This window comes from Bubalus bubalis, chromosome 18 (assembly GCF_019923935.1).
Source record: "Bubalus bubalis isolate 160015118507 breed Murrah chromosome 18, NDDB_SH_1, whole genome shotgun sequence".
In the NCBI taxonomy this organism is placed as follows: domain Eukaryota; kingdom Metazoa; phylum Chordata; class Mammalia; order Artiodactyla; family Bovidae; genus Bubalus; species Bubalus bubalis.
Genome location: NC_059174.1, coordinates 59,472,981 through 59,500,849, shown reverse-complemented (window position 1 = coordinate 59,500,849; position 27,869 = coordinate 59,472,981). Strand labels below are relative to the sequence as shown.

Here is a 27,869-nt window from a genome sequence, read left to right as displayed (position 1 = left end):
GTTTAGAAAGGGAAATAATTTTAGATAGGGAAATAATTAAAACACGTTGGATAGAAGAAACAATAACGCAGTTTATAATCATATAAAGCCTCTTGCTCTTTTTTTTTTGTCTTGCTCTTTTTAAGGCTGTGGTTAGTGACCCAAATGATCACATCCCTTAAGTCCTCCATCTCAGACACCCAGGTACTGACCCTGAGTTTGTTGAACTGAGCACTATGCTGTGTTTGCTGTTTTGTAGGGTGTCAGTAGGGAATAGCCCATTTCTACCCAGGGAGAGTTTTGTGTTCGTAATATAGAGACTAGTCCCATTCTTGTTTCTTAAAACTGCCCAAGTACTCAGATCCCTGAATTGCTTCAACCTCACTAGCAGGATCTGAGCACACCATGCTGTGAAAAACAGCTTTTTATTGAGAATAAACCCTTTTAGTCTTAAGAGGAAGTATCTTGGCTTCCTACATAACTTGAAGCTTTTACCTGAGCAGTGTTACAGAGGGTAACTTAATGCTGTCAAGGTAACAGGCCCCGCCCCCTCCGCTGCCCGCCCCTCCCACGAACTCTGCGCACAGCGGGTGCTCGCCCCGCCCCTGGTCGGAAGCCGGGGCTCGAATACCAAAAGCCCTTTCACCCAGAGCCGGAAATTGGAGAGCGCGAAGCCGATGTCTCCGAGCGGCGCCTAAGCTTGCTACTAGAGTAAGTTTGCAGAGCTCGCCACCCCTCCAATCCCCACCTCCGCCCCCGCTCACTCGTCCTCATGGTGTGGGAATTGCCAGCGACCTGAAAACCCTGGCACCCGGTGCTCGGCCCCTAATAGACGCTGCCGCTGCCGTTGCGGCCCAGTTATGTTTTCGTTTGGGTTTGAAGTGTTTCTGAGTCGGTTTCGGCCCTCTGTCCGCGTAGACACCGCCTCTGGCGACATTTTCCTGCTTAAAACCCTTTTTTACCTCTGGCCTCGCCAAGTAAAGCCCTCTCTCGCGAGTTGGAGTCGCGCCCCGCCGCGTCGCCTTCTCGACCGCTGGAGGCAGAGCCCGTCGCCCCCGCTCCCGGAGAGGCCGCGCCCTCTCCCTGGTCCCGGGATTCCGGAGAGCCCGCCCCGCTCCTGAGCCCCCTCCTTCCCAGCCCCTCTGTCCTCGCGTCTCCTGAGGCCGGTCCTTCTACCCGCAGGCACCCCCTTTCCTGTCAGCCCGTCCCCTCACCCCGCGTAGGGTAGGTGACCTGGTCCAGCCTTGTGACAGCCAGTGCTGTTCCATGCCGAATTCAACTCGGTCGGAAAAGGTGCTCTTCCGGTCCCGGGGCGTCTCGTTCTGTCGCCCACTCAGTAAATTCAGGAGGCAGGAGGATCAGGAGAAGCAGAGTCAGAAGGACTGAAAGAAATAACTGAAACTGAGGAGAAAAGCATCAGGGAGAACCAATGGGAAAACTGAGAATGGCTGAGGGACTTGCAAAGGGATAGTCAAGTCAAAGAGGTTAAGCCTTGAAAATAGCCAAGTGAGTAAAATACAGAAGCATTAATAAATTATAAAGCCAGATCTCCAGGGATTGGTAAACAGCATAGGGAGAACTGCCCTGTATCAGTGATGGGAGCAGGGAGGCGAACGGCAATGAGGGACGTCAGAGGTGGAGAGTCCCTAACTAGGTTTTGGCCAGGTTTGACTCCAGGCCTCTTGGGTTAGAGTCCGGAGTTGTGTTTTCATCCGGTTGGGGTCCCGCCACAAGGGTTCAAGTCTCAATCTTAGGTGGCCGGTTTTATCATGGTGCTGGCAGAGAAAGGTAAGGAGCAGAGGAAGAAAGGGCTGGAAGGAAGCATAGCCACATGGCCTGCTAGAGAGTGGGGAGGAAGGGAGAGTCACAGCGAGAGAAGGGGAGTAATCTGGAGCGCAGAGAGGGAGCCGAAATGGGGGAAGAAAGAGGCAGACATAGGTATGGATTTTTGAAAGACTCAGGAAGGTTGGAGAGAGAGAGCATTTCGACGGGGAACGAATTGCAGCAGCCTGAGACAGGACACGTGTGAGGGAGGAAATAGGACAGGAACAGCAGGAGAGCAGAGGGGGAGAGAAAGAGACACGGAGACTCAGATGAAATAGGGAGATAGGTGAACAGAGGGGTAAGCTCGATCCAGGTGTGGCCAGTTGTTTGGATACAGATGATTTTTTTAGTTATACAGAGGAGGCTGAGAATTTCAAAACTCCTGTCTATATATAAGGCTTGTGTCTTTTTTTATTACTTGTGGCAGAAGATGACTTTTCATTTGCAAACCCTGTTGAGCCTGGGGCAGTGGCTTGATTCACTGAGTTGTGAGTGAACCCCTTCCCTTGTCCTATCATAAGATAGAGATCAGGGAGGAAGACACCTGGAGCAAGAAATGACTGACTCTGTCACTCTGTGGTAGCTTTTTTTTTTTTAATTAGTTTTTTGGCTGTGCTGTCTTCGGTTCTGCGCCATGGGCTCAGGAGTTGTGGCTCCCAGGTTCTAAAGCACAGGCTCAGTAGTTGTGCACAGGCTTAGTTGCTTGTACTTGTGGGATCTTCCTGAACCAGGGGTAGAACCCATGTCCCCTGCATTGTCAGGCAGATTCTCATCCACTGTATCACTTTTGGGTAGCATTTTTAAAGGAACACTTTTTTTTTTTATAATGGATTCACACTTTCTCCTTTCATGTATGGTGCTTTTTTTGGCTTGGAATAGGTCTTAATTCATTCAGTTTCTGTAATCATTTTTAACTTCAGAAATAAGCTTTTTTAGTTTCCAGTATTCTACTTTTATCATCCTTTTTTGAATATGATTATTCTCAGTGTTTTTTTAAACTTTGACACCAGATTTTTAGATTAAAAATAATTCACAATTTTTTTTTCAAATTTTTTTCAGATTCATTCCTTGGCTGAGTGCTTTCTTCCCTTCATCTTGTACATTTGAAATTTTCTTTGGTAAGTAGTAAATCATCTTAGACTATTTTGTGCCATACTTAGCAAAAATGTCACCTCCTTTATGAGTTCTAATCAGGTAGATGAACCTAGAGCCTATTATACAGAGTGAAATAAGTCAGAAAGAGAAAGACAAATACTGTATATTAATGCATATATATGGAATTTAGAAAAATGTTACCAACGATCCTACATGCAAGGCAACAAAGGGAGACACAGATGTAAAGAACAGACTTTTGGACTTAGTGGGAGAAGGCGAGGGTGGGATGATTTGAGAGAATAGCATAGAAACATGTATATTACCATATGTAAAATAGAATGATCAGTATAAGTTTGATGCACGAAGCAGGGCACCCAAAGCCAGAGCTCTGAAACAACCCAGAGAGATCTGGTAAGGAGTAAGGTGGAAGGGGGTTCAGGATGGGGGAGACACATGTCCAATTCATGTTGATGTATGGCAAAAACCATTACAATATTATAAATTAATTATCCTCCCATTATAATACTTAAAAATGAGGAAGCTGAAAAAATTAAAGTTAATAAGCAAAGATCACCTCGCCTCCCTTTCTCTGAATTCAAAGGGAAATACATCTTGGAGGGTTTTATGTATGGGACATCGTGTAATAAAACAGACATATTTTCAACTGTGGTTTTACCAAACACATGAATTGTGTGTATGTGTTTATGTGTGCACACACAAACGGATATTTCTGGTCTCAGCTCTTTACCAGAGAATAACAGAGGTATGACATTAGATCTTGTGAAATTAAAGGCATTTCTCTGAGAAATGGGAAAATAAAAGAACATGTAACACTGTAAAACCAACAAAATAAAATGCTTCATTCTTTCCTTTCAAAAAAAGAAAAAAAAGCACCTAATTTAACTGGTTAGTCTAATGGTCTATTTTCTCCATTTTCTATGATCATGGAAACAAGTGAGCTTTGAGGTGATATGAAGATGTTTCCCTCAGGTCCCTTTTTGACTTCTCTGTGCAAATGAGGAAGGATGGGCTGGATTGACCTGAACCTTCCAACAGAGCCTCTCTATTCATGATGAAAAAGATTGGTCAGATCCTATATCTAAGCTGACCCCTTACAATGTTTTTTGTACCAGTGGATATACATTTGCTATTCTGTATTTTAAAAATATTTTACTGCAATCTTCTAATAAAGAATTACCTGCTTGGTATCAGTTTGACCCAATCTTGAAAGAAAAGTTTCTTTTGCTCAGATACATGACAGATGTTCCTGGTCTTAAATGGGATGGGCATGAAGGACAAACTTGGCTCCCTTGCCCTTCAGCCTCTCATTTCATTATTCAGTTATACCCGGTTCTCTTCACTCAGCTCAGACCTTCTCATAAACGGCTTCTCTCTGGGCCTGAAGGAGCCCACTTGTAACATGGAGATGAGAGACTAGACCGGAAACTCTGAGCGTGAGCAACACTGACCCCTGAAATGATTAGCCAAATTGGCTGTGTGTCTGTGTGTGGCAGTTCTGGTTTGGAGGGAGTGTCTGGCAGTAATTAGAATTTTAAGTAGATCCCAGTCCTCCCTCAATGAAAAACGAAAAGGAAAACTGTAGGATGGAGGCAGGATCACAGGCCCAGAATTAGATGACTTCTATGAATAAGGCTAAATCTGAAGGGAGATTTCTTTTATATCCTGACGTTCAGACCTCCACTGGCTTTCATTTTTTCCTGGGACAAAAGCTTGAATCCTCGCTGTGGCTCCTCAGCCCTCTGTCAAGCTCAGGGCCCTGTCAGTGTCTCCAGCCTCATCCTGGGAGCTGACCCTTTGCTCATGGCTCAGTCTGTCCTGGTCTCAATTACCTTTTCTCTGTTTCCAAATACCAAAACCATTTCTGTCTGACATCTTAGTTTCTTTTCTCACCTTCAGGTCACCCTGGCTGAGGCCCTTTGTCACCCTTCAAGTCTAGGCTCAGAGAGGTCTCCCCATCCCCTCCTAACAGTCTCTCTCATGTTACCCAGGTTTATTGCCTCTGTATCAGTTGCCATCAGCAGAAATTAATGCCCTTCTTCATGTCCTTCGTGGTTCCTCTTTTTTTAGGGCTCATAGTGTTCCTCTTCTTCCCAACGTGGCTGCAGTACCGGATACTTTAGATGGCAGGACTATGGGTTCGGCTGAAATAATCCTCAGGGAAGACCAAGAGAACAGGGCAGGTGATGAAGATGTTTCCCATGTCCCTGGACATTTCAGCTGTAATTGATGTTTACCCCATGTGACTACTTAATTATTCAAAAGGTGAACCAAGATATATAGGAAGTCCTGAAAAGCCCTACAGAACTGGTGTGCTCAAGCAGTGGGCTAAGATGTCCCCATGTTTAGTCTGCTGTGTTTAGTCCACCGCAGCCCCTAGATCTAAGCTCTGTCCATCCAGGGACCAGTCACCATCGTGAATAGCAGCTTTGCCTTCTAGGAGTTCATGTGCTCAGTGTCAGCGATTGTGATTTCAGTACTCTGAGGATGAGCAGAAATCCCAAACCTAATGGGCCAGGAAGGAGACGCTGCCCCCCGCACCCCCCAAGAGCTAGAATATCTTCCAAGTAGGTGTGGATGGGGAAAACAGCAGATAGTGAGACCTGGATCCCTTGCTTTGAGTCGTCCTCATCTCAAATGCATTTGTACATGGACTCCATAGTGTCCCCAGGTGGTGGCAGACTTTCCCAGGAGGGCCAGTGTCTTGATTTTCATACTGCACGTGCAGTGTCCTTTGTGTGGTAGCTCGTGGGCACTCCTCTTGTGATCCCCTTTGCCAAGAAACCCCAGTGCGTTTTAGTCTTGCTTAGTCCAGTCATGCAGGGAGGAGAGGTAGACAAATGGGGAAAGCGGAGGGAGCCTGGTGGGGTCTGCAGGAGGCTTGTGGCAGTACTTGGGGGCATCAAGGTGAGCCCAGTGAATGGAGCGTGTGCCCATCCCAAGTGTAGTTTCAGGGACAAGGCAGGTGTGGATCTGTTGGAAAAGAATGTCTCAGTTCAGGCTGGAGAACCTGGGAGCAGGTTTGTTGGAGAGCCCGCATGGAATGGTTTGAGGTTCCAATGCCTTAGCTTATGCTCCCGGGACAGCAGTGCTGAGGCTGACACTTGCCTGCAGAGGTTTGATTTGACAACTCGTGACCACACGTGAGCAGCAATGAAGGATGTGGAATTCAGCCAAGAGAAGTCTTTTCCACTGTTAGAACTGTGGCCTGGGCTGAGCCCGCAGGCACCTGTGGGTGCAGGAGGATGGGAGCCTTGGGCTTGAGGGGCTGGTTCTAGCAGGTGCCCCCAGCATCCACTCCACACCCTGCTCTTTTAGCAGGCAGGCACCATAGAGTAACAGGGAAAATCTCAGGTCATTTTTTGCATCAACTTTGGTATCATTGTGTACTTGGGGTTGCCGGTGAAGAAAGGTTCATGTGCATTTGGGAAGATACCAAGAGAATCTGGAGTGTTTCCTTGGAAGATGCTGAGGTCCCAGTGGGCCATGTACATCATTGGAATGATCCCTCTATTTCATAGTCTTTGGAGATTTCAGTGTTTGACCTGGATCACTCACTGTAAATGAAAATATGGTGTCTTGTCTGTGGATCCTTTAGTGTCCTCTTTTGGATTTTGCCTCATGCATGAGTTGTCAGGGCTTGGAATGCTTTGTGTTTGTATAAGAGGGTTCAAGGCTCATCATGGGCTCTGTGGACACTCTGTTGGACACCATGAAAATTTGTAAGTTTGTTTGAGGCCCACTGGGAAATTAAGAGTACTAAGGTTAAGATCGCAGAATGCTTGTTATAATGTGGTCCTGCTCCATAGAGATCTCTGGGCCCAACCTGAGAAGAGTAATAAAGTCCTGTGACGTAGGGGAAGATGGCTCAGAGAATCAGAGGGCAGCGGTACCACAGTGATCTGCAGCCCGGAGGCTCGTCCTCTAGAAGGTGCAGCTGCAACTCTCTTGCTGCCTGGCCAGTGCTGGGTTCTCTGTTATCCACTCCTGTCCCTCCCAAAATAAGCACACACACAGGCACAGTACAGAAAACATGGAATCTTAACTGCACTGTTGGTGGTAATGTAAATGGTACTGCTATGTTGGAAAACAAAATGGAAGTTCCTTAACAAATTAACATAGAACAGGCCTACAGTCTGTCAAACTTATTTCTGACAGATATCCAAAGGAAAAGCGATCAGTTTTTCAGGGATATGTCTACAGTCCCATGAGTGTGACTGGATTTGCAGTAGCCAAGGCATAGACACAGGCCCGATGTCTCTTGACAAAAGAATAGGTAACAAAAGTGTGGTATGGAATATTTATTATATACTGTATATTCATGAAGTATTTTTTCTTTATCTATAAATATAAAAATCAAGAGTCCTGCATTTATGCCAAAATGAATGAACCTAGAGAACATTATGCCAAGTTAAATACACCTGACAAAGGAGGACAGACACTGTGTGGAAACTAGACTTGTCAAACTCATAGAGCCATCGAGTAATAAGGCTGTTACCAGGAGCTGGGTGGAGGGGGAAATGAGGAACTGTTAGTCAAAGAGTAGAGATTTTCAGTTGTAAAATAAGTAAGTTCTGGGGATCTGAGGTACTGCATCCTGCCTGTAGTGTTTCTATATACTTGAAATTCACCCAGAGAGAAATAATAAAGTGTACTCATAGGTGGAAATGTAACTTACTCCACTATAATAATTATTCAGTGTATGAATCTATCACATGATCACTTTGTACACAGTACGTTTATACCATTTTTGTTAGTTATACCTTAGTAAGGCTGGGAAAGAAAGAGAGTTGGGAGGAGCTTTTCTCCTCTCAAAGGTGCTCAGTCCAGGCTTCACGTTTCATTGATGAGGCGTTTTGCATACCCATGTTTTGTACCCTCTGACCAGAGATTCCCCTTCAGGTGGTTTGTGTTAGTCCACAGCTCGAGAATGTTTAAGGTGTCCCGGTTTATTCCAGTCTGGATCCCTCAATGAGCATCAGGACTCTGAGTCCTCCCAGTCCTGAGGGCAGAGATTTGGGCTGAGGAGGGGGCGCTCTGCTCTGACTGGGCTGGACAAGGAAGGGCCTGCTGTGTGACCTGAAGGGGGTCGTGGGGTCAGCGGAGGTGGCCCCTGCTGCTGTGTACATGAGGCCTCACCAGGAGTGGAGTGTGATCTGAGGGAAAGTGTGGGAAAGTCCCATGTTGGTCTCTGTGCCGGAATTGACTGTCCTGAGTCCCTCCTGAGACAGTGGCCACAGGGGAGTGTTTGTTCCACATGGTGAGGGCTTCCCATGTGGGTGGTTGGGGCTCTAGAAGGGGATGTGTTGACTCTAAGCATTAAACAGCATATTTTCAACTTTCATGATAGACCTCTGAAGACTTGTGTTGCCTGAGGAAGCCCTGAAGTTGAGGAAGAGGAAAGAAAAGGAGTGACACATGGCTCTTTCTCAGGTAAGGTCATATTTAGTCTGTTCTTCCTGAAATGCCCTTCTTTGGACTTGCTAATCGTGTCTGACTCTGGAGTATCCTGTCTGGCTCCTATACAGGCACACTCACCTGGGGCCTTCCCTCAGGGCCTGTCATCTCCACCTAGATCCTGTCTCCCCATGACCTGGTGACCTGGCCCTTGTGAGGAGGCTCCCCTGAGCACCGTCCTGGGAAGGGCTTCTCACCCACGGGTTGGAGACGGGATCTCAGTGCTGATGGGCAGCAGAGATTGCTTAGGGCCCATTTGGATGTGCTGTCCCCTCTCTGTCAACCAGGGTAAGGAAACTGCACATGGAAATCAGGTATTAATGTGCACAATAGCTGGTAAAATCTGGGAATCAGATCAATTGGGGCAGTTTGTTCTGACTTTTTTAAGGCAGTTTAAACTAAAGATGTGGGTCAATCTCTTTAAATCCTTATTGTTAATAGAATGAAAAGTTCAGAAATAGACAACAATTATACAGGGTTTTTTAGTTTATCATCAGATTTAAACTATGAAATGAATCTAAGTCTCTGGCAGGTGGAAATTTTCATCACCTCCATTCTTCAGAGGTTGTCATTTCACTCTGTGGATTGAATCCTTTGACACAGAGATGTTTTAACCTTTAATGCAAGTAAGATTCCAGCTTTACTCTTTTGCTGGTGGGTATCTATTTTCTCAGCATCATGGTTATTGAGACTGTCCTTGCCCTTTTGTGTATCTTGACATCCTTGTGAATATACCTTACATATACACAAAGAATTATTTCTGAGTACTGTGTTCTGTTCAGTTGGTTTATTTGTCTGTTTTTATACCAGTACCACATCATCTTGATTACCTTGTAATAGGTTTTGAAGTAGAAAGACCTCCATCTTCCTTCTTCAGTAGTTTTGCTATTTGCTCTTTGAATAGTTATGTGACTTTCACCATGTTTTATCCTGCTTCTACAAAGATTGCCATGGCAGTTTTTATAATGAGTTAATTGGTTGATCGATCCTTTGTGTGGTTATTAAAGAATCTCTTTTGATATAGCATGTTTCTTTTGTAATCTTTATGATTTTTACCTATGAAACTTTGTCATGTGGGAAGGAAGATAAATGACTTTTTTCTGCATCGAGATGATCCTGGTTTTTTTCCCTTTAATCTGTTAATGTAGTGTGTCATATTAATTGATTTTTATATGTTGACTTCTCCTTGCCTTATATGAATAAAATCTACTTGGTCATAATGTTAGATCTTTTTATTTATTTATTTACATTATTTTAATTGAAGGATTATTGCTTTACAGAGGTTGTTGTTTTCTGCCAAATACCAACATGAATCAGCCATAGGTATACATATGTCCCCTACCTCCCATCTTCCTCCCTATCCCACCCCTGTAGGTTGTTAGAGAGCCCCTGTTTGAGTTCCCTGAGTCATTCAGCAAATTCACATTGGCTCTCTACTTTATATATGGTAATGTAAGTTTCCGTGTTACTCTCTCCATACATCTCGCCCTCTCCTTTCTCCCCTCCCACCTCCATCTGATCTCTGTGTCTGTTTCTCCAGATCTTTTTAATATGTGTTGAAGTTGGTTTGCAAGTATTTTAATTTTGCGTCAGTATTCATCAGGGGTAGTTTGCCTTTCTTGTGTCTTTGGGAAATCAGCAAACTATTAGAATCATGCTTGCTCCATAGAATTAGCAGGATTCGTGGTAATTCTTTTGTAAATGTTTGGTAGAATTTGGTCCTGTATTTTTCTTAGAGGTTTCTGACTACTTTTTAAATCTCTCTAGTTACAGTGGGCTTCCCTAGTGACTCAAATCATAAAGAATCTGCCTGCAGTGAGGGAGACCCAGGTTCTATCCCTGGGTCGGAAGATTCCCTGGAGAAAGGAATGGCTGTCTAGTCCAGTAGTCTTGTCTGGAGAAATTTCATGGAGAGAGGAGCCTTGTGGGCTACAGTCCATGAGGTCACAAAGAGTCAGACACAACTGAGTGGCTAACGCTTTCCCTTTCAACACTTCTCAATTTTTTTATTTCTTAATAAGTAAAAGAGTTTGCATGTTTCTGAGAGTTTGCCACTATCTCCTATATTCTCTCATTTATAGGCATTATTGGTCATCAGTCAGTCAGTCAGTTCAGTTCAGTCTCTAAGTCGTGTCTGACTCTTTGCGACCCCATGAATCACAGCACGCCAGGCCTCCCTGTCCATCACCAACTCCTGGAGTTCACCCAAACTCAAGTCCATCGAGTTGGTGATGCCATCCAGCCATCTCATCCTCTGTCGTCCCCTTCTCCTCCTGCCCTCAATCCCTTCCAGCATCAGGGTCTCTTCCAATGAGTCAACTCTTCACATGAGGTGGCCAAAGTATTGGAGTTTCAGCTTTGGCATCAGTCCTTCCAATGAACACCCAGGACTGATCTCCTTTAGGATGGACTGGTTGGGTCTCCTTGCAGTCCAAGGGACTCTCAAGAGTCTTCTCCAACACCACAGTTCAAAAGCATCAATTCTTTGGCACTCAGCTTTCTTCACAGTCCAATTCTCACATCCATACATGACCACTGGAAAAACCATATCCTTCACTACACGGACCTTTGTTGGCAAAGTATTATCTCTGCTTTTTAATATGCTATCTAGGTTGGACATAACTTACTTCCAAGCAGTAAACGTCTTTTAATTTCATGGCTGCAGTCACCAGCTTCAGTGATTTTGGAGCCCCCAAAAATAAAGTCTGACACTGTTTCCACTGTTTCCCCATCCATTTCCCATGAAGTGATGGGACCAGGTGCCATGATCTTAGTTTTCTGAATGCTGAGCTTTAAGCCAACTTTTTCACTCTGCATTTTCACTTTCATCAAGAGGCTTTGTAGTTCCTCTTCACTTTCTACCATAAGGGTGGTGTCATCTGCATATCTGAGGTTTTTAATATTTCCCCTGGCAATCTTGATTCCAGCTTGTGCTTCTTCCAGCCCAGCGTTTCTCATAATGTACTCTGCATATAAGTTAAATAAGCAGGGTGACAATATACAGCCTTGACGGACTCCTTTTCCTATTTGGAACCAGTGTGTTGTTCCATGTCCAGTTCTAACTGTGGCTTCCTGACCTGCTTATAGGTTTCTCAAGAGACAGGTCAGGTGGTCTGGTATTCCCATCTCTTTCAGAATTTTCCACAGTTTCTTGTGATCCACACAGTCAAAGGCTTTGGCATAATCAATAAAGCAGAAGTAGATGTTTTTCTGGAACTCTCTTGCTTTTTCCATGATCCAGCGGATGTTGGCAATTTGATCTCTGGTTCCTCTGCCTTTTCTAAAACCAGCTTGAATATCTGGAAGTTCACGGATCACGTATTGCTGAAGGCTGGCTTGGAGAATTTTGAGCATTACTTTGCTAGCGTGTGAGATGAGTGCAATTGTGCAGTAGTTTGAGCATTCTTTGGCATTGCCTTTCTTTGGGATTGGAATGAAAACTGACCTTTTCCAGTCCTGAGGCCACTGCTGAGTTTTCCTAGTTTGCTGGCATATTGAGTGCAGCACTTTCACAGTATCATCTTTCAGGATTTGAAATAGCTCAACTGGAATTCCATCACCTCCACTAGCTTTGTTCATAGTGATGCTTTCTAAGGCGCACTTGACTTCACATTCCAGGATGTCTGGCTCTAGGTGAATGATCACACCACTGTGATTATCTTGGTTGTGAAGATCTTTTTATTGCTCATGGTACTTCTTTAGAAACTTCCTTTGACCTCAGTTGTAATCACTCCTGTTTCATATCAGTTTTTAGTTATTTTCAACTTTTTTTCTCTTTTCTTTAGTCTACGTTGGGGTTTTCCTATACAGTTTTTTTAAAACATCACCTCTTGGTTTGTTGATTTTTATATTTTTCTGCTTTCTATTTCATCTCTCGTTTAATCTTTCTTATTTACCTGTTTCCTTCTGCTAAACTTGAGTTTAGTTTGTTTTCCATTTTCTGCTTCCTAGAGGTCTAAAAATAGATTTCAGATTAAGATCTTTTCTCTTTTTCACTGTAAGCATTTAACAGTTCAGACTTTCCTTTTAGTACAGTCTTCTCTGTGTGTTATAAATTTTGTAATGTTATCTTTTTGTTTTCATCCAGGTATTTAAAATTTTCCATGTGATTTTTTTCTTAGACCCATTTGTGGTGTAAGAGTGAATGTTTAATGTCCACATTTGGGGAATGTTCTTTTTTTCTTGTGTTTATTTCGTTGTTATTAGGGAACATACTTTTATGGTATCAGTCTCTTAAAGTGGTTAATTTTGGCCTAACATGTGTGTCTGATAGAGAATGCTTTATTGTCCTTGAGATGCATGTGTTTTATGCTTATGTTGGGCCGTGTGATCTGTACATGCCTGTTCAACTTTTGCATTGAAATCTCTTACTACTCCTGTGCTGCTGTTTCTGTCTTCCTTTCCTTTAATGTTTGCTTCATTTTTCTGAGATATCTAATGTTAGATGTATATATATTTTTACTTGTTACAGCTTTTTGGTAAACTGACCGTTTTATCATTACACAATATTTATCTCATTGGACTTTTTTTTTCTTCAGTTTATTTTGTCTGATATAATTGTCTCCCCTGCTCTCTTTAGGATGGACTGTCTTTTTCCATCCTTTCACTTTTCACCTTTCCATGTCCTTAGGTTTGTGAGTACTACCCGTTTCAACTCTCTGACAAACTCTGTGCTCTTGCCCTGTGTTTTTCCTCCTGTAACTTCTTCTGGTGGCCCCTGCCCATGCGCATCATATGGTGGTGAAAGACAGGCATCCTGGACAGCTCCTTTCATGCCACTATAATTTCAGAAGGAATATATTGAATGTTTCCTTCCCATCATGATGTTTCTTGAGATAGTCTTGCTTAATAACTTTATTTTTTTATCCATATTCTTTTTTGCCATGATTTTTAATTCTCCAAGAAGTTTTTTTACTTTACTATTGTCATAATTTTTTTTTTTGTCATAATCTAGGACTCTACTTGTAAAGTAATGCTCAAAATTCTCCAAGCCAGCCTTCAGCAATACGGGAATCGTGTACTTCTTGATGATCAAGCTGGTTTTAGAAAAGGCAGAGGAACCAGAGATCAAATTGCCAACATCCGCCGGATCATGGAAAAAGCAAGAGAGTTCCAGAAAAACATCTATTTCTGCTTTATTGACTATGCCAAAGCCTTTGACTGTGTGGATCACAAGAAACTGTGGAAAATTCTGAAAGAGATGGGAATACCAGACCACCTGACCTGCCTCTTGAGAAACCTGTATGCAGGTCAGGAAGCCACAGTTAGAACTGGACATGGAACAACACACTGGTTCCAAATAGGAAAAGGAGTCCGTCAAGGCTGTATATTGTCACCCTGCTTATTTAACTTATATGCAGAGTACATCATGAGAAACGCTGGGCTGGAAGAAACACAAGCTGGAATCAAGATTGCTTGGAGAAATATCAGTAACCTCAGGTATGCAGATGACACCACCCTTATGGCAGAAAGTGAAGAGGAACTACAAAGCCTCTTGATGAAAGTGAAAGCGGAGAGTGAAAAAGTTGGCTTAAAGCTCAACATTCAGAAAACAAAGATCATGGCATCTGGTCCCATCACTTCATGGGAAATGGATGGGGAAACAGTGGAAACAGTGTCAGACTTTATTTTTTGGGGCTCCAAAATCACTGAAGCTGGTGACTGCAGCCATGAAATGAAAAGACGCTTACTCCTTGGAAGGAAAGTTATGTCCAACCTAGATAGCATATTGAAAAGCAGAGACATTACTTTGCCAACAAGGGTCCATCTAGTCAAGGCTATGGTTTTTCCAGTGGTCAGGTATGGATGTGAGAGTTGGACTGTGAAGAAAGCTGAGCGCCAAAGAATTGATGCTTTTGAACTGTGGTGTTGGAGAAGACTCTTGAGAGTCCCTTGGACTGTAGAGAGATCCAACGAATCCATTCTGAAGGAAATCAGCCCTGGGATTTCTTTGGAAGGAATGATGCTAAAGCTGAAACTCCAGTACTTTGGGCACCTCATGCGAAGAGTTGACTCATTGGAAAAGACTCTGATGCTGGGAGGGATTGGGGGCAGGAAGAGAAAGGGATGACAGAGGATGAGATGTCTGGATGGGAGTCTTTGCCTTCTGTTAATGCCTTGCTATGTAAGTTTAAATGGATAAAATTGTATTTGTACTTTTGTATATGGTAATTTTATTATGAATTTAGTTCAAGTATTTTTTTTTAATGTTTTTAAAAGTTTTCTTTTGGTAGCCTAGTATAGAATCCTGTTGACAAACTCAGCTGAGTAGAAAGGATACATTTTTATCCTCTGAAGGGTGCTGAAATACATGTGAATAAAAGGATGATATAAAATTGTCCAAAAAAATATGTCAAGAGACGAATCCTCTCATGTCAGTTAATTTTTTATAGATAAGCATGCATGCATGTTCAAGTTTGTGGTTTAGATAGAAGACATCATGATTTAAAAACTACATATCTTTTTTTTTTTCAGTTGAAATTATGTTATCAGTATAATGTATGGCCTTGGAATTTTGTAAATAATCCTGTTGGTGTTTTAAGTAGTAAATTACTCACACTTGTGTTTCTGTATCCACGTCTATAATGACCTTTCATGCCATTCCACATTGTTCACCTTGGGCTTTTTTTTTTTTTTTTCATATTAATACAATATTTATTTGTTTTCCTTCTGTCAAACCCTGAGCCCACCACTTTCCCCAGGCTGCCTGAGGAGTTACAGGAAAGGGAACATACTGGGCAGACACAGGAGAAAGAGCTATGGGAGGTGGAAACAGCTCCTTCACATCGTGAAGAAGATGAGCTAGACCACCATCAGGCAAAAGAGCCGCATGGCCTTTGAGAGGGCCAAGCCCATGGCGTAGAAGAGCTACTGTTTCAGAGAAAGGTTCCTGGCATAACAGTGATGAAGCTCCCAAACACAGTCCCACTTCCAGCCCCAGAGCCAGCCACCCCTTCTGTGGCAGCTCCAGTTCCAGGGAACTTGGCTGCTGTGTCAGAGTCCCTTGAAATGGCACTGGTTTGGAAGCTGTGGCTAGGAATATGTGAGATGTTCCGGGGACCTGGGGCTACCAAGCTGCTGTGGCTCTCATCGGTCAGTGTGTCCTGTCCTTCACCAGCACTCTGTACAGTGATCAATCAACAGAGGGAGGAGGTTCTCCAGATCAGGGAGGGGGTGGAGACGAATTTGGCGCAGAAGTCCATTTTCAGGGGATGAAGGCCTGAGGCCCGAGAGCTGCTCCCCCTGCAGAGAAAACAGAGGGGAAGGGAGGAAGCTCACCTTGGACTTCTTTCAAGTTTTCTTTAGAAGCCCTCTTTCAAAGGACTTTTAATGTTCTCTGTATTACTTAACTGTTAGATGCTTAAGCTTCAGTTGCTGAGCCTAAGCCTCTGAGTTCAGGTGCTTCATGTAACATTTCTTACCTTCTTGATCTGAGTCGAGTTTCTCAGAGTGTCTGTGACACAGTTTTTCTTCTGTAAGGTGGAAACAGGTCGTTCTTTAATGAGCTATTATATTGATGGCAGGTTCTTGCCTGTAAAGTACTTGTTTAATGTTTGGAGAAATACTGCAGTAATTTAGAGCAGCCGGAAGCCTTCAGACACTTCTGGTCCTTGCTGCTGTTATCAGTGTCATGGCTGAAACTTTCGACCTTTCCATTAAAAGTGCCCTGGACTTCATCATCTCTGAAGACACCACTCATGCTGTACCTCATCTAGATAATGAATTGCACTCACTGGGTAGAACATAATATCTGACACTTCTGCATAGCCAATACAGTGTTGAGTTTTATTTATATATATTTCATGGATTTTTGAACAGTGATGAAAAATCCATATTAATTGGAGGATCTCATAAGGCCTTATGAAAAAGCATAAGAAATTAAAATTAGAGACACATAATTTCTCCAGATACCCCTGCATGGATCTGTTAGAGCACATACTTCAAGTCAATCCTTACCCCTTACCACCCTTTCCCTTTTGCATGAAAATGAGAACTTTTCATGGCCGTTTTGGTGACATGTGGTTTCATTTCAGAAACGACTGACCTCTGAGGATGTGGCCATTGAATTCACTCAGGAGGAGTGGGAATTCCTGGACCCTGCTCAGAGGGCCTTGTACAGTGACGTGATGCTGGAGACCTACAGGAACCTGCTATCTGTGGGTGAGGATGCCTTCCTTCCAGAGCTGCCCTTGGGTATCTGCATTTTCCCTGTGTGCCCCTTAGGAGGCCCTGATGTCTTTCATCTGAGAGTTCTGGTGACTTGGGCATGACACAGCTTCACAAGGTTAAACTGACATTCTTCAGATGCTGTGTCTGTTTCATGTCACATCTGAGGTTGTCCCAGAGCTTAATCATGTAGAAAGCTCACTGGCAAATGTTAAAAAAAACACCAAAAAACCCGATTTCCTATTTTCTACCTTTTGATTTTTGGCTCAGTGTTTAAAAAATCCACAGCTCTTTAGATTTGTTTCTTCTGATAACCCTGAAAATCTATTTCTTTTTGTTTGTTTTTGCTTGCCTTTTTTTTTTTTTTTTGGCTCCACCATTCTGCGTGTGGGATCTTAGTTCCCTGACTAAGAATCAAACCTGCACCCCCTGCATTAGAACTGCAGAGTCTTAACCACTGGATCACCAGGGGAGTCCCAGAATTTCTGTTTCTGATCTGAATATTATCTTCACATTGGAGCAAGAGAAAAAGCTGTGGACAGTGGGGAGTGATGTAAAAATAGCCAAAAATACAACATATAAAGAAAAATGAGTATCTCAAAAGGGCTGTTTTTTTCTGTTTAGGAGAGGGACAAGCTGGTGGATTGGATCCTCTGTGATTGTTACTTAAGAAAATGTAAGGAGAGTAGGTAGAGAGATCGTCTTTTTGATCCTAGATCCTACGAGGGGAGCATATGTGAATCTCACAGTCTCTTAGCTTGCCATCTGTAGGTCGAGCGCATGGTCCCATCTCAAGATGCTGTAATGTCTGACCTTCATGTTGTATTATTTTTACTTTTGTGCTGCTCTACCCAGTCTGGGAATGTCAACTGTTCCTGATGTTACATTCTCCTTACTTTGTATCATTTTACCTCTTAAATTTCTTTGAAATATATTCCTGAGGGTCTGAAAGTTTATCTGGTTTCCTTGCTGCGGTAATCCACCTATGTTTAATTGGCAGTCTCTGCTGAGTCTCTGTGGAGTGGATTTACTAGGTAACAGAAAACTGTGATGGAGACACTATTCCTAATGTTATTTTCTTGCTCTGTACAAAGTCACCACTTGAAGCTATCCAGCAGAATGGTCAGTATGTTCTAAGATTATGAGAGAGAAAGTATCACGAGAGCCTGATACATCTTTCCAGGTTATTTTCTGGCTTTGGAGACTTTGTCAAGGGCACCATGACAGTGTTGTTTATGTATATCAAGGACCATATATTTTAGCGTCTGTAAATGGTATGGGAATTTATCCCAGGACAACTTTGTCCAAGTTCACATTCTCATATCTACGGGGGTATTGGCTGCACTGGTGTTCTGTGCATTGTAAGTATTTTTTTATTTTAGCATTGAGTTCAAATTTCTGTGTTACTCTTTGTATTTGCAATGTTTTGTTTCTGTTTTGTATTTGCAATGCGTTGGATGGTTGATTGGGGAATGGTCCCTACAGTGGGACTGGTGATCTCAGTCCCTCTTAAAATTCTTTATATATTCTTTGTACTCATTTACTATCAGATGTATGATTTCCACATATTTTCTCTTTTACTGTTGATTGTCTTTTCAAACTCACTGCACTTTAATGCACAGTTCAGTTCAGTTCAGTTGTTCAATCGTGTCCGACTCTTTGCGACACCATGAATCACAGCACGCCAGGCTTCCCTGTCCATCACCAACCCCTAGAGTTTACTCAAACTCATGTCCATCGAGTCGGTGATGCCATCCAGCCATCTCATCCTCTGTCGTCCCCTTCTCTTCCTGCCCCCAATCCCTCCCCACATCAGGGTCTTTTCCAATGAGTCAACTCTTCGCATGAGGTGGCCAAAGTACTGGAGTTTCAGCTTCAGCATCAGTCCTTCCAATGAACACCCAGGACTGATCTCCTTTAGGATGGAGTGGTCGGATCTCCTTGCAGTCCAAGGGACTCTCAAGAGTCTTCTTCAACACCACAGTTCAAAAGCATCAATTCTTTGGCACTCAGCTTTCTTCACAGTCCAACTCTCACATCCATACCTGACCACTAGAAAAACCATAGCCTTGACTAGACGGACCTTTGTTGGCAAAGTAATGTTAATGTCTCTGCTTTTTAATATGCTATCTAGGTTGGTCATAACTTTCCTTCCAAGGAGTAAGCGTCTTTTAATTTCATGGCTGTAGTTTATAATTTTGATATAGTTCAAATTAATATCTGCTTTTATTTTGTGGCCTGTGCTTTTGTTGTTATATCTGGTAAGTCATTTTTGGGTCCAATTTCCAGAAACATTTCCTGCATGTTTACTTTTAGGAGTTTTATACATTTGGGACATGGGTTTAGGTCTTTAAACCATTTTGAGTTCATTTTTGTCTATAGTGTAAGATAATGTTTCAAGTAAATTCTTTTGCTTGTGGGTATTCAGTTTTGTCAACATGTCTTGTTTCATAGACTGCTTCCAACATTTAGTAGTTTTTACACCCTTGTGAAACATTGTTTGAACATCTCTGCAAGAGGTGTTTTTGTTTTAACCATTCTTTTTAGGTATGCTGCTGCTCAGTCGCGTCAGCCGTGTCTGACTCTGTGCGACCCCATAGACGGCAGCCCACTTGGCTCCTCTGTCCCTGGGATTCTCCAGGCAACAGTGCTGGAGTGGGTTGCCATTTCCTTCTCTACTTTTTAGGTATACTTAATTTACAATGTTGTGTTTCAGGTATACAGCAATTTACAAGATACTTAATATAGTTCCCTGAGCTATATCGTAGGTTCTTGTTGTTTATCTATTTTATATATATATATGTTAGTTTGTATATATTCAGACTCCTAATTTATCTCTCCCTTTCCTGCCCCAGCCACCATCTTGCACTATCCCCTTTGGTAACCATAAGTTTGTTTTTTATGCTGGCGAGTTTATTTTGTGAATAAGTTCATTTGTATCATTTGTTTCAGTTCAACATATAATATCCTATGATATTTGTCTTTCTCTGTCTGATTTCACTTAGAATTATTCCTAAGTCTGTCTATATTGCTGCAAAAGGCATTACTTCATTGTGTTTTATGCGGTGGAGACAGCAACCCACTCCAGTGTTCTTTCCTGGAGAATTTCATGGACAGGGGAGTCTGGCAGGCTGCAGGCCATGGGGTCTTAAAGAGCTGGACATGGCTGAGCTACTTTCACTCACAATATTCCCTTGTATATATGTACCACATATTCTTTATCCCTTTGTCTGTCAGTGAACATTTAGGTTGCTGCCATGTTTTGCCTGGTATAAATAGTGCTGCTAACAACATTGGGGTGCATGTGTCATTTTGAATTAGTTTTCATCCTTTCTGGATATATGCCCAGGATTGGAATTGCTGGTTCACATGATAGCTCTATTTTTAGTTCTTTATGGAACCTCCATGCTATTCTCCAAAGTGGCAGTACCAATTTATGTTCCTTCCAGCAGTGTAGGAGGGTTCTCTTTTCTCCATACCCTCTCAAGCCTTTATTGTTTGTAGACTGATGGTGGTCATTCTGACCAGTGTGAGGTGATACATTTTTGTGGTTTTGATTTGCATTTCTCTCATAAGTAGAGACATCAAACATCTTTTCAGGTGATTGTTGGTCATCTGTTTGTCTCCTTTGGAGAAATATCTGTTTTGATCTTCTGCTCAGTTTTGGATTGGGTTGTTTGTTTGTTTGTTTTATATTAAGCTGTATGAACTGTTTGTATATTTTGGAAATAAATCCCTTATGCTGCTAAGCCACTTCAGTCATGTCCGACTCCGTGTGACCCCATAGACAGCAGCCCTCCAGGCTCCGCCGTCCCTTATAGGTAGCATCATTTGCATATATAGTCTCCTAGTCCAAAAGTTGTGTTTTTGTTCTTTGCTTGGTTTCCTTTGCTTTGCAAAAAGGTTTTAAATTTAATTAGGTCTCACTTGTTTGATTTTGCTTTTATTACCATGACTCTAAGATCCAAAAAAATTTTGCTGACATTCATGTCAGTGTTTTGCATTTGTTTTCCACTATGAATTTTATAGTATCTGGTCTTGCATTTAGATGTTTAATGCATTTGAGTTTATTTTTGTATGTGGTGTTAGAGAATGTTGTAATTTCATTCTTTTTCATGTAACTCTCCATTTATCCCAGCATCACTTATTAAAGAGACTTCTTCATTCTATATCCTTTTCTCCTTTTTTATATTTACTTTTTACTTAATATTTATTTTTTATTTAATACTTATAGTATTTACAATTACTATAAGTACATTGATTTATTTCTGGGTTTTCTGTCCTGTTCTACTGATCTGTATTTCTGTTTTGTGCCATTATCATACCACTTCCCTGCTGGCTCAGACGGTAAAGCGTCTGCCTACAATGCAGGAGACCCAGGTTCAATCCCTGGGTCAGGAAGATCTCTGGAGAAGGAAATGGCAACCCACTTCAGTATTCTTGCCTGGAAAATCCCATGGACAGAGGAAGCTGATAGGCTACAGTCCATGGGGTCGCAAAGAGTCGGACATGACTGAGCGACTTCACTTTCACTTTCATGACTGTCAGTTTGTAGTATGGTCTGAACTCAGGGAACATGATTGCTCTAGCTCTGTTCTTCCTTCTCAAGATCGATTTAGATATCAGAGTCTTTTGTATTTTGGTACAAATTAAGTTTTTCTTTGTTTTATGAAATATGTCATTGTTAATTTGATAAGGGTTGCATTGGATATGTAGATTGCCTTGGATAGTATGGTCATTTTGACAGTGTTACTTCTTTCAATCCAAGAACATGGTATGTGTTTCCATCTGTTTTTGTCATCTTTGCTATCAGTCATCAGCATCTTATAGTTTTATGAATACAGTTCTTTTGACTTTTTAGGTAGGTTTATTCCTTAGAATTTTATTCTTTTCTCTGAGATGGTGAATGGGATCGTTTCATTAATTTCACTTTCTGATATATCATTTTTAGCGTATAGACATGCAGCAGTTTTCTATATATTTTGTATCCAGCAAGTTTACTTTGTTCATTGATGAGGTCTAGTAGTCATCTGGTGACATATTCAGGATTTTCTGTGTGTAGCATCATACTGACAGTTTTACTTCCTTCTTATTTTTTCTTTTACTTGAATTCCTTTTATTTCTTTTTCTTTTCTGATTGTTTTGGCTAGGACTTTGAAAAATATGTTCAATCAAAGTGGCAGTAGTGAACATTTTTGCCTTATTCATGTTGTTAAGGGGAATGCTTTCAGTTTTTCCTTGTTGAGTATGATGTTAGCTGTGTGTTTGACATATACAGTCTGAATTATGTTGAGGTAGGGTCCATCTGTGCTGACTTTCTGAAGGGTTTTTATCATAAATGGTACTTGAATTTCGTGAGAATCTTTTCTGCATCTATTGATGATCATATGGTTATTTTTTATTTATTTATTTATTTTTTGATCATATGGTTTTTAGTCTTCAACTGTTAATGTGGTGTATCATAGTGATTAACTTGTGGCTATTGAGAAATCTTGCATCCCTGCAATAAATCCCACTTGAACATGGTATGATCCTTTTATGTATTAGTAAGTGTTTGAATCTGCTCTTTTGAACTCAGGGGAGGTCTAGGAGAATAAAGCCTTTTTCTACAAAAAGGTGTTGGATGCCTCAGAAAAGGCTTTTGTAACTGGGAAGGTCCTCCAGAGTCAGTTTCAATCCCTCCTTTGATACTCCTCGATCTTGAGATGAACATGTGTGGAAGAAGAAATGAAATAAATGTCCAAAAGAGAGGTTAATCATACTTGGCAGAGGAACCCAGGTTTAGATAACCTTTTCCTGTATTTTCCTTCTGATTTCTGCTAATAAGATTCTTACACATATCCTGGAATATTGTGTATGCTTTTCTTGAATATAAGCATTCCATTGTAACTTACAAAATTCACAGTCAGATACATGACATTGTAAATAGTATAACAGGTATTATCCTGCTTTCTCCATATATCACAGTCACTTTTAAAATCTCTCTTGTTTCTGTCCCGTACCCATAGTATAATGCCCATAAACTTGCTGAACCAGTTCTTTTCTTTTAAGGTCAGTATATTAGTTTGCGTTCTCAGTTATTTTCACAAAGACAAGCAGTCACAAGCTGATATCTGACATAAACCTGTGTAGCCTATGCTCCACGCAGGCCCTTTCTTAGTCCTGACCATTCCTCACATAGTACCTTGATATGGATGGAAACATTGTTCTCACCTACCACAAACCTCCACCTTTTACATACTCTCACTGTAAAGATAATGTCTGGTCATTTATTGAACAAGTTTCTCAGGATATGACCTAAATCACTCTGTGCATCCATGATGACTCACAACCCATTTCGAGATGGGATGGTTGAATAATAGTTAAACAGACTCCTTCTGTCTTGTATCGTCCTTGATATTTTCTTTCCAAGTTCCTTGTATTTTTAAAAAATATTTTCTAATCTATTCATTCAGTGGGTGGTCATGTTGACAAATAAGTTTTCTCAGTCTGTAGGTTCAGATTCATATCCTGCTTCTCTTACCACTTTGTGCACCAATTGGGTGTGTCTCCTGCTCTGCTTAGAGAAAAACATGTTAATTTACCTCAAGCCTTTTAAAGCAAATTAGTGCTGTCAGTTGGCTTACAGTAGTGCATATTTTATAGTAAATACTCAAAATTTACTTTTGTTTAAAAAATGTAATATCTATATTCTGTCATGTTCTTTATGATATGACTTTATCTACATTATATATTTTTAAAATTTTATTAATTTTATAATTGAAGTATAATTGCTTTACAGAATTTTGTTTTCTGTCAAACCTCAACTACATTATATCTTGTATGCTTTTCACTTGCAACATTTTTCAGCAATATTGTGTCTGACCATAGTCAATAAATATACAAAGCACTCGATTTTTATTTATTATATTTTGGTGCCATTAAACCAGGTAATTAAGAATAGTGCATGGCTACAGAGAAGCCTTCCTTGGTGGCTCAGTGGTAAAGAATTCACCTGCTAATGCAGAAGATGCAGGTTTGATCCCTGAGTCAAGAAGATCGCATGGAGAAGGAAATGGCAACCCACTCCATTATTCTTGCCTGGGAAATCCCATGGACAGAGGAGTCCAGTGGGCTACAGTCTACAGGGTCACAAAGAGTCAGACACGACTGAGCGACTGAACAACAACAACATAGGTAGGGATTGCTTTGATTATTGGCTGTTAGAAAAGTGGTGACTATTTTACATCTTAATTTATGTGTCATTTACATATGATGGTCTTTTAGCGTGTATTCTGCAATACAGCTGACACATACTACTTGTTAACATTGTAAAATGCCTTTTCTTTTTGGGTACGTAGTTCTATAGCAGATTTAGAAAACTATGTTGTTTCCAAAGAATTGTTTTAGTCATATTCTTCATTTTCTCATTTGTTTTCAATTGTAAACAACCAGTTATGTATAGTTAATCAGGTAAGTTTGCTTTTGGATTATTTACTATTACAATATGTAATATATTGTTTAGAATTTCTTTATGTACAGTAAGTATGCAGAATACAATGATAGTGTAATATTTTCTTTTCAATTTGAGACAACTGTTGATTGATACGTTCCTAGGGGTCCTGGTAGAAAAATACTGTTTTTGAGAGTTGGCATAAGATTATCCAATGTGAGTGTGTTTGGCATATGGTTTTTAAAACTAGGCTACCTTAATGGTGAATTTATGTTATCATGCTTTCTTAAGTTAAGAATTCTATTCCTTTAGTGTTTCTAAAAACTTAAGGTCATGATTGTGGTGTTTCACAACTTGGTGTAAGTATTACTTTTGGCGTAATACATATTCAACATGAAAGATTTATTTTTGAATTACTGTGAGCAGGATACCTATAGTTCTTTTTATCTTGTAGATATCTCTCCTACACATGTGATCAAGCATTTATTACCCAAAGTGAACAGTGATAAACGAGAAATATTCCAAACATTGATGCTGGGAAGACCTGAAAGCTGTGAAATCAAACATTTTCATCTTTGGGAAAGTCAGGAAAATACGTGTGACTTTGAATGTCAGGGGAGAGATGACAAAAGAAATTACAAAAGAACGCCTGTAAGCCTTAATGGAAATGTGCCTGATGGAAGAGATTCACATGATGGAAAGGATGCAGGAATCAAGCCGTTTGGAAGTAGGCTTGGATTTAACCTTCAGGATAAACTGCAGATATTTCAAACTGGTGGGATAATTTCTGAATATAATGAAGTTGAGAGGTCTGTCAACAACAGTTTCTCATTTTCACCACTTCAAAGAATTCCTCCTTGTGTCCAAACCAGCGTTTCTAATATATATGGGAATGATTTTATGAATCCTTCAGTAGTAACGCAAGACCTCAAAGCACACAGGGAAAAACCTTACAAATGTGATGAGTGTGGCAAGGCCTTTTGTGTAAAGGCAATCCTTTTAAGGCATCAGACAATTCATACTGGAGAGAAACCTTACAAATGTGATGAGTGTGGCAAGGCCTTTCGTGTAAAGTCAATCCTTTTAAGTCATCAGACAATTCATACTGGAGAGAAACCTTACAAATGTGATGAGTGTGGCAAGGCTTTTCGTGTAAAGTCAATCCTTTTAAGTCATCAGACAGTTCATACTGGAGAGAAACCTTACAAATGTGATGAGTGTGGCAAGGCCTTTACTGACAGCTCAAACCTCAGGAGACATCAGAAAATTCATTCAGAAAAGAAATTATTTAAATGTGATATATGTGACAAAGTCTTCAGCCAAAATGCACATGTTGCTGGTCATCAGACGGTTCATACTGGAGAAAAACCTTACAAATGTAATGAGTGTGGCGAGCACTTTACTCAGCCTTCACAGTTCATAAGTCATAAGAGATTTCATACTGGAGAGAAACCTTACAAATGTGATGAGTGTGGCAAGGCCTTTACACACAGCTCACACCTCAGGAGACATAAGAAAATTCATATAGGAAAGAAATTATTTAAATGTGATATATGTGACAAAGTCTTCAGCCAAAATGCAAATCTTGCTGTTCATCAGAGGGTTCATACTGGAGAGAAACCTTACAAATGTAATGAGTGTGGCAAGCACTATAGTCATTCTTCACAGTTAATAAGTCATAAGAGACTTCATACTGGAGAGAAACCTTACAAATGTGATGAGTGTGGCAAGGCCTTTCGTGTAAAGTCAATCCTTTTAAGGCATCAGACAGTTCATACTGGAGAGAAACCTTACAAATGTGATGAGTGTGGCAAGGCCTTTCGTGTTAAATCAATCCTTTTAAGGCATCAGACAGTTCATACTGGAGAGAAACCTTACAAATGTGATGAGTGTGGCAAGGCCTTTCGTGTAAAGTCAATCCTTTTAAGGCATCAGACAGTTCATACTGGAGAGAAACCTTACAAATGTGATGAGTGTGGCAAGGCCTTTCGTGTAAAGTCAATCCTTTTAAGGCATCAGACAGTTCATACTGGAGAGAAACCTTACAAATGTGATGAGTGTGGCAAGGCCTTTACTGACAGCTCAAACCTCAGGAGACATCAGAAAATTCATACAAGAAAGAAATTATTTAAATGTGATATATGTGACAAAGTCTTCAGACGACATGTACACCTTGCTGGTCATCAGAGAGTTCATACTGGAGAGAAACCTTACAAATGTAATGAGTGTGGCAAGCACTTTAGTCAACCTTCACAGTTCATACGTCATAAGAGATTTCATACTGGAGAGAAACCTTACAAATGTGATAATTGTGGCAAGCACTTTAGTCAACCTTCACAGTTCATAAGTCATAAAAGATTTCATACTGGAGAGAAACCTTACAAATGTGATGAGTGTGGCAAGGCCTTTCGTGTAAAGTCAATCCTTTTAAGTCATCAGACCGTTCATACTGGAGAGAAACCTTACAAATGTGATGAGTGTGGAAGAGTCTTCGGTCAAAAACCACATCTTCGACTTCATTGGAGAATTCATACTGGAGAGAGACCTTTCAGATGTGATGAGTGTGGCAAGTTCTTCAGTCGAAATTCACAACTTACAAGTCATCGCAGAATACATATAGAGAAACCTTTCAAATGTTTCAAGTGTGGAAAATCCTTTACTCAGGTCTCTGCACTCACTAAACATCAGAAAATCCATACATGAGAGAAACGTATGTGAATGTGGTAGGTATATGGTAGAAGTCTTCAAAATTCAAAGTTCAAAATTCACACCCTACTGTTGGTCAGAGAATTCATACTACTGAGAAACCATACAAATATCATGAGTGTGGCAACATCTTAGGCTTCATGAGAAAATTCATACTGGATAGAAGACAGATATATATGTATTTATTAGGTCTTTAGAACATGAATTCATTCTAGAAAGATTTCCTCACCAATTTCACAAGTGTGAAAAAAAAGAAAAACAAAACAAAACCCTATCCTCACAGCTCACATCTCAGCAGTAGTATCAGAGTATTTATCCTGGAGAAAACACATAGCGTTGTGATGTGCGTGGCAAGGATCTTACCCAAAAGTCACAAGATAGGAACATAGTGGAGCCATACTTCCCAGACTCAGTGGTTGTGGCAAATCCTTTACCTTTTCCACTATATGTATTCTCTGATAACTTTAGTTCAGGTACTCAGCAACTGCAGTAAGTCCATATTTGAAGAGAAGCTATAGAGATCTTTTCATGTAAAAGAAACCCGAATTCTAACTCAACAAAGATGATTCTTTGGGACAGTAGTCCACCACGTTTTTGGTCTCCTGGCTTTCTGAATAAAGTCACTATTCCTTGCCTGACAAGTAGTCTCTCAGTTTATTGGGCTGTTGTGTGATGAGCTCTAAGAGCTTGGCTTTGGTAATATATTGATCAAATGCATTTGCTACATGCGTTTCATGATGGTCTCTGGGAAGCAATCAGTGAGATGAAGGGGCCGACTTCATTAGATACGATTTATTCACATCTGTGTTTCCTGGAAACACACACAGCGTGAATTACAAAATTCAGTAGTGTGTGTGTGAATTAGCAACAGGGAGGGCGGAAAATAACGTAAAACTAGGACATGACTCATGGTCAGTAGGATCAGGAAGCCCTTCCGTACATAGTCCAGCCTGTTATAAAACATAATGTTCTACCAACTGACCTTGAACAGAGTAGGCAAGATGTTAAAAGGACTCGGCTTTTCGTAGGAGGAGAGGGATAGTTACCAGGGAGTGATGGTGTGCTAGGAATGATGCATAGGAAAAGAGTCATGTTCTCCATTGGATAGAAGTAACTGTTGTATGTATGATTAAAGAAGAGTTACTCTTATTTGTGGAAATTGAAGACAGAGCTGTCACGGTCTTTGTAGACC

General features: G+C 41.1%; 1 protein-coding gene, 1 non-coding gene and 1 pseudogene across 2 annotated transcripts in view; all 3 read left to right on the top strand.

The window, feature by feature from the left end:
- Positions 1-27,869, top strand: part of LOC123327520 (zinc finger protein 665) — a 392,317-nt gene that overhangs the window by 254,778 nt on the left and 109,670 nt on the right. The window lies entirely within an intron of this gene.
- LOC123464536 lies at positions 552-27,315 on the top strand (annotated as a pseudogene).
- TRNAC-ACA lies at positions 20,869-20,941 on the top strand. Its single transcript has one exon. It is a non-coding gene; the product is annotated as a tRNA-Cys (tRNA).